Raw genomic sequence first — 12,888 nt, forward strand, 5'->3', positions numbered from 1 at the left:
ACTGTTCCTCAAGAATTTTTTTCTCGCCCCGATCAAGTAATTCCTCTTTCTTTATCTTATTTGGTGGAGTCACTTCAATTTTCTTTATCTTTTCTTTGATGGCCTTTTGATCTTCAACGCAGAGTGTCTTAAATCCTCGTATTTTAGATCCATCTTCAAAAAACTTCAGAGTTTCTCTCGCTTGTACAAACCAATCAACGTGATACCACGCTGGTAGTGGACCAAATCGTCTAGCTTTTGCACTCTGTCTGTCAAGTTTTGAAATGCGAGCTTGATCTTTTACGATTGTTTCTCCACAACCTTTACAAGATGACCGATTACTTTTGGCATATTCAGTTGAGAAGTCTTGAATTTCAATGGAGGAGCTTTTTCTCTTCGTTCCTTTAGATGGGGTATTGATTGAAGCAGCAGGTGCTGCTTGAGACCCACTCGGAATTTCACTCCTTATTTTCTCTTGATCTCTCCAACGTAAATCCTCAAAGTGTGAGATGTCAGCCTCAGTTGACACTTTAAACTTTTGAGAAAAAGCACCGAAAATGGTACCACTTTGGAATCTTGTTTCCACAATAAGAAATTAATGTTACTCGCGTCATCAGATGCTCAATTTTGATATTTTACCTTTCTATCAGAACTTGACGCCTGAATAATTGCCGCCCTTCTTAGCTCATCCTTATCTATGCGCCTTTTACAGCTTTTGCATGATGACCAGCCACTTTTGGCATATTCGGTACGCCACGGTAGACCTCGATCCATCTCTAAATCATACAAAGAGGTTTGAATAAGTTAGCACAGCTTGACTATTTGGTTTACTTTTCTGGTTAATGATGTATTTAAAAACCAAAACGTTATGTACGGGTCTTAGTTGCAGCAGAAGTAAGATGAGACTGGAAGTGAAGAGCTCAAGCATTGGTAGTAGATCCTGGCACTAGTGAACAAATTTGAGGATTTCATGTCGCTTCCATCACTAGAGGGAAAAAATTGGTCGAGTTTCAAAAAATTTCCTACCCATACATGAGGTAGCTCAAGCATATTTCCTAAAGCTACTTCGCAGAGGAGCAACAACCCGGTGTTGTTCTCTCGACTGGCGTGACAGTATTTGGCACTTTCAGAGACCTAAAAGAATCAAATATTTGAAGTTAGCAACCTATAATTTAACTCTTTATTAAAAGGCTATGTGTAGTACCGTATCTGCAAAGTACACTCCTTTTCCAAAGTTGTAACCATTAGAAGGAGCTTCTGGTGGAGCAATACGAAGGCCTTGAGACAAAATGCCCATTAAGTTTGGGGTTCTGGAACCATGCCTTAGTAGCTTTCTATTAGGGAATTTTTGGAATTCTCGGTAGCGTTCGCGTTCTCCCTGACGAGTAATTTTAAATATTTGATCGACTTCAAGTTCACAATCACTGTGAAAATCAGCGCCCGTGTTGTTTACGTATGTTAATAATGTCTCGAATTCTTCAGAATCTCTATCTAATACTTCAATTTCAGTTTTCAATTGTTCATAATGTTGATCTATTGGATCTTTGGTCGTTCCACCTTCCTCTTCAACTAACTTGTAACCGATCTCCACTTCAAGAAGGAAATTTGGCATTTCTACCTTGGATTTTATTATCTCAACATTATCCAAAAGAGGGACCCTTTTGGTTCCAAAATCATGAGGTATTAGCGTGAAGAATGTATTGGTGCAAGCTATTAGCTGGGCTTTCTTGTTTTCGTTGGGTTCATCGTCGAGTAAAGCCAGGAGTTCCGTCAAAACGGAATACGCCTCTTCAATTTGGTTCTTCGAAAGTTTTCCTAGTGGCATTTTCTTCAGATCAATTTCTAACTCCCACACGGCCTTGTTCATTTTCTCCACGTCAAAGATAAGGCGAATTAGTTCTTGGATGGCGGGCGTTGGGAAAATTAGATCCAGATCCTACAACCAGTTTTTCGGAAGTTCCATAGTCAATGTCAAGTGGATACATTTTATTAGGAACCTTTGAGGCAGTGTGGCGTAACTCCCACGGAGTTCCTGTTTTTTCTTCGAAAAGCCTTTTGAATTCGGCAACAGCTTCATACTTAGTAACAAAGTGTTCCGTCTTGTTATCACCAATAGTAGTTCCAACACGTCCCCAGCTCCGAAACACATAGTAATCCTTTCCTTCGTCTGACTTTAGAAGTTGAAGCTTGTAAAACGAATTAGATCCTTGAGTAACGACGACGTTTCCGAGAACAGCGTTGAAAGCTCCTTCTTCGTTTTGAAACACGTGTGTGCTGGCTTCAAGATTTGAATCTGGGTCAACAGCTACGCTGCCTTTCACTGTCAGTTTAACTTTCGTGCTCTTTCCAGATGAGAATGTTGAGTCACTATTTCCTAAAGCCGCACTTTTGAGTCTTTTTTCAGCAGCGTAAGAATTAATTCTGTCTTGAGGATTTCCACCCCAACTGGCTATGCGGTATTGTTGGATCGTAGAAACTAAACCTCCATATTCCACAGCACTTAAAAAGTCCTCAGATACAACGTGAACATCGTGTTCCTTAGCTTCACGAATTTCCTTGATATTTTTCTCAACATCTTCCTTGGTACTTATAACGCAAGCTGTAGTTTTGTCAATTTGAGAGACAACATTGCCTCCTAATCTCGCTATGCTTTTCTTTAGAGAATCTTTGGAACTATGGAGATTACCAATCAACACTATTTTAGTATCGTCCAATGGTTGTGGCTTTCTCTTGACACCCGAGGTTGATGGCAAATTTTCTGGTGTACTTGGAGTAGGTGCGTTTGTAGGAATGTAACGGTCTTGCTCTATGTATTCGTAGCTGTTTAAGAATGCATATTCCTCTTTTAGGTGATCTGGAATCTGGAAAGGCTTTCTTCTTGGTAGTTTTATTACATTTGTACATTTGCTCCATTCGCTTGCATTTCCAGTACAGTGATAACCATCATATGAGAAAACCAATTGTCCACCGTCACTATCTGTGCAAGGTTCAAGAGATCCAAACGTCATGATATCGGAAAGTCTATCTAGAATTTCGCTGTTTCCTGAAGGAATTTTTTGGTCGTTATATTTTAATAGTTCCACCATTTCTTTTTTTAATATTTTTTTCAAGCTCGTCACGATGTTCATAAATTAACTGAGACTGTTCCTCAAGAATTTTCTTCTCGCCCCGATCAAGTAATTCCTCTTTCTTTATCTTATTTGGTGGAGTCACCTCAATTTTCTTTATCTTTTCTTTGATGGCCTTTTGGTCTTCAACACAGAGTGTCTTAAATCCTCGTATTTTAGATCCATCTTCAAAAAACTTCAGAGTTTCTCTCGCTTGTACAAACCAATCAACGTGATACCACGCTGGTAGTGGACCAAATCGTCTAGCTTTTGCACTCTGTCTGTCAAGTTTTGAAATGCGAGCTTGATCTTTTACGATTGTTTCTCCACAACCTTTACAAGATGACCGATTACTTTTGGCATATTCAGTTGAGAAGTCTTGAATTTCAATGGAGGAGCTTTTTCTATTCGTTCCTTTAGATGGGGTATTGCTTGAAGCAGCAGGTGCTGCTTGAGACCCACTCGGAATTTCACTCCTTATTTTCTCTTGATCTCTCCAACGTAAATCCTCAAAGTGTGAGATGTCAGCCTCAGTTGACACTTTAAACTTTTGAGAAAAAGCACCGAAAATGGTACCACTTTGGAATCTTGTTTCCACAATAAGAAATTAATGTTACTCGCGTCATCACATGCTCAATTTTGATATTTTACCTTTCTATCAAAACTTGACGCCTGAATAATTGCCGCCATTCTTAGCTCATCCTTATCTATGCGCCTTTTACAGCTTTTGCATGATGACCAGCCACTTTTGGCACATTCGGTACGCCACGGTAGACCTCGATCCATCTCTAAAATCATACAAAGAGGTTTGAATAAGTTAGCACAGCTTGACTATTTGGTTTACTTTTCTGGTTAATGATGTATTTAAAAACCAAAACGTTTTGTACGGGTCTTAGTTGCAGCAGAATTAAGATGAGACTGGAAGTGAAGAGCTCAAGCATTGGTAGTAGATGCTGGCACTAGTGAAAAAATTTGAGGATTTCATGTCGCTTCCATCACTAGAGGGAAAAAATTGGTCGAGTTTCAAAAAATTTCCTACCCATACATGAGGTAGCTCAAGCATATTTCCTAAAGCTACTTCGCAGAGGAGCAACAACCCGGTGTTGTTCTCTCGACTGGCGTGACAGTATTTGGCACTTTCAGAGACCTAAAAGAATCAAATATTTGAAGTTAGCAACCTATAATTTAACTCTTTATTAAAAGGCTATGTGTAGTACCGTATCTGCAAAGTACACTCCTTTTCCAAAGTTGTAACCATTAGAAGGAGCTTCTGGTGGAGCAATACGAAGGCCTTGAGACAAAATGCCCATTAAGTTTGGGGTTCTGGAACCATGCCATAGTAGCTTTCTATTAGGGAATTTTTGGAATTCTCGGTAGCGTTCGCGTTCTCCCTGACGAGTAATTTTAAATATTTGATCGACTTCAAGTTCACAATCACTGTGAAAATCAGCGCCCGTGTTGTTTACGTATGTTAATAATGTCTCGAATTCTTCAGAATCTCTATCTAATACTTCAATTTCAGTTTTCAATTGTTCATAATGTTGATCTATTGGATCTTTGGTCGTTCCACCTTCCTCTTCAACTAACTTGTAACCGATCTCCACTTCAAGAAGGAAATTTGGCATTTCTACCTTGGATTTTATTATCTCAACATTATCCAAAAGAGGGACCCTTTTGGTTCCAAAATCATGAGGTATTAGCGTGAAGAATGTATTGGTGCAAGCTATTAGCTGGGCTTTCTTGTTTTCGTTGGGTTCATCGTCGAGTAAAGCCAGGAGTTCCGTCAAAACGGAATACGCCTCTTCAATTTGGTTCTTCGAAAGTTTTCCTAGTGGCATTTTCTTCAGATCAATTTCTAACTCCCACACGGCCTTGTTCATTTTCTCCACGTCAAAGATAAGGCGAATTAGTTCTTGGATGGCGGGCGTTGGGAAGTTTAGATCCAGATCCTACAACCAGTTTTTCTGAAGTTCCATAGTCAATGTCAAGTGGATACATTTTATTAGGAACCTTTGAGGCAGTGTGGCGTAACTCCCACGGAGTTTCTGTTTTTTCTTCGAAAAGCCTTTTGAATTCGGCAACAGCTTCATACTTAGTAACAAAGTGTTCCGTCTTGTTATCACCAATAGTAGTTCCAACACGTCCCCAGCTCCGAAACACATAGTAATCCTTTCCTTCGTCTGACTTTAGAAGTTGAAGCTTGTAAAACGAATTAGATCCTTGAGTAACGACGACGTTTCCGAGAACAGCGTTGAAAGCTCCTTCTTCGTTTTGAAACACGTGTGTGCTGGCTTCAAGATTTGAATCTGGGTCAACAGCTACGCTGCCTTTCACTGTCAGTTTAACTTTCGTGCTCTTTCCAGATGAGAATGTTGAGTCACTATTTCCTTCAGCCGCACTTTTGAGTCTTTTTTCAGCAGCGTAAGAATTAATTCTGTCTTGAGGATTTCCACCCCAACTGGCTATGCGGTATTGTTGGATCGTAGAAACTAAACCTCCATATTCCACAGCACTTAAAAAGTCCTCAGATACAACGTGAACATCGTGTTCCTTAGCTTCACGAATTTCCTTGATATTTTTCTCAACATCTTCCTTGGTACTTATAACGCAAGCTGTAGTTTTGTCAATTTGAGAGACAACATTGCCTCCTAATCTCGCTATGCTTTTCTTTAGAGAATCTTTGGAACTATGGAGATTACCAATCAACACTATTTTAGTATCGTCCAATGGTTGTGGCTTTCTCTTGACACCCGAGGTTGATGGCAAATTTTCTGGTGTACTTGGAGTAGGTGCGTTTGTAGGAATGTAACGGTCTTGCTCTATGTATTCGTAGCTGTTTAAGAATGCATATTCCTCTTTTAGGTGATCTGGAATCTGGAAAGGCTTTCTTCTTGGTAGTTTTATTACATTTGTACATTTGCTCCATTCGCTTGCATTTCCAGTACAGTGATAACCATCATTTGAGAAAACCAATTGTCCACCGTCACTTTCTGTGCAAGGTTCAAGAGATCCAAACGTCATGATATCGGAAAGTCTATCTAGAATTTCGCTGTTTCCTGAAGGAATTTTTTGGTCGTTATATTTTAATAGTTCCACCATTTCTTTTTTTAATATTTTTTTCAAGCTCGTCACGATGTTCATAAATTAACTGAGACTGTTCCTCAAGAATTTTCTTCTCGCCCCGATCAAGTAATTCCTCTTTCTTTATCTTATTTGGTGGAGTCACTTCAATTTTCTTTATCTTTTCTTTGATGGCCTTTTGATCTTCAACACAGAGTGTCTTAAATCCTCGTATTTTAGATCCATCTTCAAAAAACTTCAGAGTTTCTCTCGCTTGTACAAACCAATCAACGTGATACCACGCTGGTAGTGGACCAAATCGTCTAGCTTTTGCACTCTGTCTGTCAAGTTTTGAAATGCGAGCTTGATCTTTAACGATTGTTTCTCCACAACCTTTACAAGATGACCGATTACTTTTGGCATATTCAGTTGAGAAGTCTTGAATTTCAATGGAGGAGCTTTTTCTCTTCGTTCCTTTAGATGGGGTATTGCTTGAAGCAGCAGGTGCTGCTTGAGACCCACTCGGAATTTCACTCCTTATTTTCTCTTGATCTCTCCAACGTAAATCCTCAAAGTGTGAGATGTCAGCCTCAGTTGACACTTTAAAATTTTGAGAAAAAGCACCGAAAATGGTACCACTTTGGAATCTTGTTTCCACAATAAGAAATTAATGTTACTCGCGTCATCAGATGCTCAATTTTGATATTTTACCTTTCTATCAAAACTTGACGCCTGAATAATTGCCGCCATTCTTAGCTCATCCTTATCTATGCCTCTTTTACAGCTTTTGCATGATGACCAGCCACTTTTGGCATATTCGGTACGCCACGGTAGACCTCGATTTATCTCTAAATCATACAAAGAGGTTTGAATAAGTTAGCACAGCTTGACTATTTGGTATACTTTTCTGGTTAATGATGTATTTAAAAACCAAAACGTTATGTACGGGTCTTAGTTGCAGCAGAAGTAAGATGAGACTGGAAGTGAAGAGCTCAAGCATTGGTAGTAGATCCTGGCACTAGTGAAAAAATTTGAGGATTTCATGTCGCTTCCATCACTAGAGGGAAAAAATTGGTCGAGTTTCAAAAAATTTCCTACCCATACATGAGGTAGCTCAAGCATATTTCCTAAAGCTACTTCGCAGAGGAGCAACAACCCGGTGTTGTTCTCTCGACTGGCGTGACAGTATTTGGCACTTTCAGAGACTTAAAAGAATCAAATATTTGAAGTTAGCAACCTATAATTTAACTCTTTATTAAAAGGCTATGTGTAGTACCGTATCTGCAAAGTACACTCCTTTTCCAAAGTTGTAACCATTAGAAGGAGCTTCTGGTGGAGCAATACGAAGGCCTTGAGACAAAATGCCCATTAAGTTTGGGGTTCTGGAACCATGCCATAGTAGCTTTCTATTAGGGAATTTTTGGAATTCTCGGTAGCGTTCGCGTTCTCCCTGACGAGTAATTTTAAATATTTGATCGACTTCAAGTTCACAATCACTGTGAAAATCAGCGCCCGTGTTGTTTACGTATGTTAATAATGTCTCGAATTCTTCAGAATCTCTATCTAATACTTCAATTTCAGTTTTCAATTGTTCATAATGATGATCTATTGGATCTTTGGTCGTTCCACCTTCCTCTTCAACTAACTTGTAACCGATCTCCACTTCAAGAAGGAAATTTGGCATTTCTACCTTGGATTTTATTATCTCAACATTATCCAAAAGAGGGACCCTTTTGGTTCCAAAATCATGAGGTATTAGCGTGAAGAATGTATTGGTGCAAGCTATTAGCTGGGCTTTCTTGTTTTCGTTGGGTTCATCGTCGAGTAAAGCCAGGAGTTCCGTCAAAACGGAATACGCCTCTTCAATTTGGTTCTTCGAAAGTTTTCCTAGTGGCATTTTCTTCAGATCAATTTCTAACTCCCACACGGCCTTGTTCATTTTCTCCACGTCAAAGATAAGGCGAATTAGTTCTTGGATGGCGGGCGTTGGGAAGTTTAGATCCAGATCCTACAACCAGTTTTTCTGAAGTTCCATAGTCAATGTCAAGTGGATACATTTTATTAGGAACCTTTGAGGCAGTGTGGCGTAACTCCCACGGAGTTCCTGTTTTTTCTTCGAAAAGCCTTTTGAATTCGGCAACAGCTTCATACTTAGTAACAAAGTGTTCCGTCTTGTTATCACCAATAGTAGTTCCAACACGTCCCCAGCTCCGAAACACATAGTAATCCTTTCCTTCGTCTGACTTTAGAAGTTGAAGCTTGTAAAACGAATTAGATCCTTGAGTAACGACGACGTTTCCGAGAACAGCGTTGAAAGCTCCTTCTTCGTTTTGAAACACGTGTGTGCTGGCTTCAAGATTTGAATCTGGGTCAACAGCTACGCTGCCTTTCATTGTCAGTTTAACTTTCGTGCTCTTTCCAGATGAGAATGTTGAGTCACTATTTCCTTCAGCCGCACTTTTGAGTCTTTTTTCAGCAGCGTAAGAATTAATTCTGTCTTGAGGATTTCCACCCCAACTGGCTATGCGGTATTGTTGGATCGTAGAAACTAAACCTCCATATTCCACAGCACTTAAAAAGTCCTCAGATACAACGTGAACATCGTGTTCCTTAGCTTCACGAATTTCCTTGATATTTTTCTCAACATCTTCCTTGGTACTTATAACGCAAGCTGTAGTTTTGTCAATTTGAGAGACAACATTGCCTCCTAATCTCGCTATGCTTTTCTTTAGAGAATCTTTGGAACTATGGAGATTACCAATCAACACTATTTTAGTATCGTCCAATGGTTGTGGCTTTCTCTTGACACCCGAGGTTGATGGCAAATTTTCTGGTGTACTTGGAGTAGGTGCGTTTGTAGGAATGTAACGGTCTTGCTCTATGTATTCGTAGCTGTTTAAGAATGCATATTCCTCTTCTAGGTGATCTGGAATCTGGAAAGGCTTTCTTCTTGGTAGTTTTATTACATTTGTACATTTGCTCCATTCGCTTGCATTTCCAGTACAGTGATAACCATCATTTGAGAAAACCAATTGTCCACCGTCACTATCTGTGCAAGGTTCAAGAGATCCAAACGTCATGATATCGGAAAGTCTATCTAGAATTTCGCTGTTTCCTGAAGGAATTTTTTGGTCGTTATATTTTAATAGTTCCACCACTTCTTTTTTTAATATTTTTTTCAAGCTCGTCACGATGTTCATAAATTAACTGAGACTGTTCCTCAAGAATTTTCTTCTCGCCCCGATCAAGTAATTCCTCTTTCTTTATCTTATTTGGTGGAGTCACTTCAATTTTCTTTATCTTTTCTTTGATGGCCTTTTGATCTTCAACACAGAGTGTCTTAAATCCTCGTATTTTAGATCCATCTTCAAAAAACTTCAGAGTTTCTCTCGCTTGTACAAACCAATCAACGTGATACCACGCTGGTAGTGGACCAAATCGTCTAGCTTTTGCACTCTGTCTGTCAAGTTTTGAAATGCGAGCTTGATCTTTAACGATTGTTTCTCCACAACCTTTACAAGATGACCGATTACTTTTGGCATATTCAGTTGAGAAGTCTTGAATTTCAATGGAGGAGCTTTTTCTCTTCGTTCCTTTAGATGGGGTATTGCTTGAAGCAGCAGGTGCTGCTTGAGACCCACTCGGAATTTCACTCCTTATTTTCTCTTGATCTCTCCAACGTAAATCCTCAAAGTGTGAGATGTCAGCCTCAGTTGACACTTTAAAATTTTGAGAAAAAGCACCGAAAATGGTACCACTTTGGAATCTTGTTTCCACAATAAGAAATTAATGTTACTCGCGTCATCAGATGCTCAATTTTGATATTTTACCTTTCTATCAAAACTTGACGCCTGAATAATTGCCGCCATTCTTAGCTCATCCTTATCTATGCGCCTTTTACAGCTTTTGCATGATGACCAGCCACTTTTGGCATATTCGGTACGCCACGGTAGACCTCGATTTATCTCTAAATCATACAAAGAGGTTTGAATAAGTTAGCACAGCTTGACTATTTGGTTTACTTTTCTGGTTAATGATGTATTTAAAAACCAAAACGTTATGTACGGGTCTTAGTTGCAGCAGAAGTAAGAAGAGACTGGAAGTGAAGAGCTCAAGCATTGGTAGTAGATCCTGGCACTAGTGAACAAATTTGAGGATTTCATGTCGCTTCCATCACTAGAGGGAAAAAATTGGTCGAGTTTCAAAAAATTTCCTACCCATACATGAGGTAGCTCAAGCATATTTCCTAAAGCTACTTCGCAGAGGAGCAACAACCCGGTGTTGTTCTCTCGACTGGCCTGACAGTATTTGGCACTTTCAGAGACCTAAAAGAATCAAATATTTGAAGTTAGCAACCTATAATTTAACTCTTTATTAAAAGGCTATGTGTAGTACCGTATCTGCAAAGTACACTCCTTTTCCAAAGTTGTAACCATTAGAAGGAGCTTCTGGTGGAGCAATACGAAGGCCTTGAGACAAAATGCCCATTAAGTTTGGGGTTCTGGAACCATGCCATAGTAGCTTTCTATTAGGGAATTTTTGGAATTCTCGGTAGCGTTCGCGTTCTCCCTGACGAGTAATTTTAAATATTTGATCGACTTCAAGTTCACAATCACTGTGAAAATCAGCGCCCGTGTTGTTTACGTATGTTAATAATGTCTCGAATTCTTCAGAATCTCTATCTAATACTTCAATTTCAGTTTTCAATTGTTCATAATGTTGATCTATTGGATCTTTGGTCGTTCCACCTTCCTCTTCAACTAACTTGTAACCGATCTCCACTTCAAGAAGGAAATTTGGCATTTCTACCTTGGATTTTATTATCTCAACATTATCCAAAAGAGGGACCCTTTTGGTTCCAAAATCATGAGGTATTAGCGTGAAGAATGTATTGGTGCAAGCTATTAGCTGGGCTTTCTTGTTTTCGTTGGGTTCATCGTCGAGTAAAGCCAGGAGTTCCGTCAAAACGGAATACGCCTCTTCAATTTGGTTCTTCGAAAGTTTTCCTAGTGGCATTTTCTTCAGATCAATTTCTAACTCCCACACGGCCTTGTTCATTTTCTCCACGTCAAATATAAGGCGAATTAGTTCTTGGATGGCGTTGGGAAGTTTAGATCCAGATCCTACAACCAGTTTTTCTGAAGTTCCATAGTCAATGTCAAGTGGATACATTTTATTAGGAACCTTTGAGGCAGTGTGGCGTAACTCCCACGGAGTTCCTGTTTTTTCTTCGAAAAGCCTTTTGAATTCGGCAACAGCTTCATACTTAGTAACAAAGTGTTCCGTCTTGTTATCACCAATAGTAGTTCCAACACGTCCCCAGCTCCGAAACACATAGTTATCCTTTCCTTCGTCTGACTTTAGAAGTTGAAGCTTGTAAAACGAATTAGATCCTTGAGTAACGACGACGTTTCCGAGAACAGCGTTGAAAGCTCCTTCTTCGTTTTGAAACACGTGTGTGCTGGCTTCAAGATTTGAATCTGGGTCAACAGCTACGCTGCCTTTCACTGTCAGTTTAACTTTCGTGCTCTTTCCAGATGAGAATGTTGAGTCACTATTTCCTACAGCCGCACTTTTGAGTCTTTTTTCAGCAGCGTAAGAATTAATTCTGTCTTGAGGATTTCCACCCCAACTGGCTATGCGGTATTGTTGGATCGTAGAAACTAAACCTCCATATTCCACAGCACTTAAAAAGTCCTCAGATACAACGTGAACATCGTGTTCCTTAGCTTCACGAATTTCCTTGATATTTTTCTCAACATCTTCCTTGGTACTTATAACGCAAGCTGTAGTTTTGTCAATTTGAGAGACAACATTGCCTCCTAATCTCGCTATGCTTTTCTTTAGAGAATCTTTGGAACTATGGAGATTACCAATCAACACTATTTTAGTATCGTCCAATGGTTGTGGCTTTCTCTTGACACCCGAGGTTGATGGCAAATTTTCTGGTGTACTTGGAGTAGGTGCGTTTGTAGGAATGTAACGGTCTTGCTCTATGTATTCGTAGCTGTTTAAGAATGCATATTCCTCTTTTAGGTGATCTGGAATCTGGAAAGGCTTTCTTCTTGGTAGTTTTATTACATTTGTACATTTGCTCCAATCGCTTGCATTTCCAGTACAGTGATAACCATCATTTGAGAAAACCAATTGTCCACCGTCACTATCTGTGCAAGGTTCAAGAGATCCAAACGTCATGATATCGGAAAGTCTATCTAGAATTTCGCTGTTTCCTGAAGGAATTTTTTGGTCGTTATATTTTAATAGTTCCACCATTTCTTTTTTTTTAATATTTTTTTCAAGCTCGTCACGATGTTCATAAATTAACTGAGACTGTTCCTCAAGAATTTTCTTCTCGCCCCGATCAAGTAATTCCTCTTTCTTTACCTTATTTGGTGGAGTCACTTCAATTTTCTTTATCTTTTCTTTGATGGCCTTTTGATCTTCAACACAGAGTGTCTTAAATCCTCGTATTTTAGATCCATCTTCAAAAAACTTCAGAGTTTCTCTCGCTTGTACAAACCAATCAACGTGATACCACGCTGGTAGTGGACCAAATCGTCTAGCTTTTGCACTCTGTCTGTCAAGTTTTGAAATGCGAGCTTGATCTTTTACGATTGTTTCTCCACAACCTTTACAAGATGACCGATTACTTTTGGCATATTCAGTTGAGAAGTCTTGAATTTCAATGGAGGAGCTTTTTCTCTTCGTTCCTTTAGATGGGTTATTGCTTGAAGCAGCAGGT

This window comes from Phalangium opilio, unplaced genomic scaffold, assembly GCF_054372755.1.
Source record: "Phalangium opilio isolate 3A_F unplaced genomic scaffold, DU_Popi_V2 ptg000060l_1, whole genome shotgun sequence".
Classification (NCBI taxonomy): Eukaryota; Metazoa; Arthropoda; class Arachnida; order Opiliones; family Phalangiidae; genus Phalangium; species Phalangium opilio.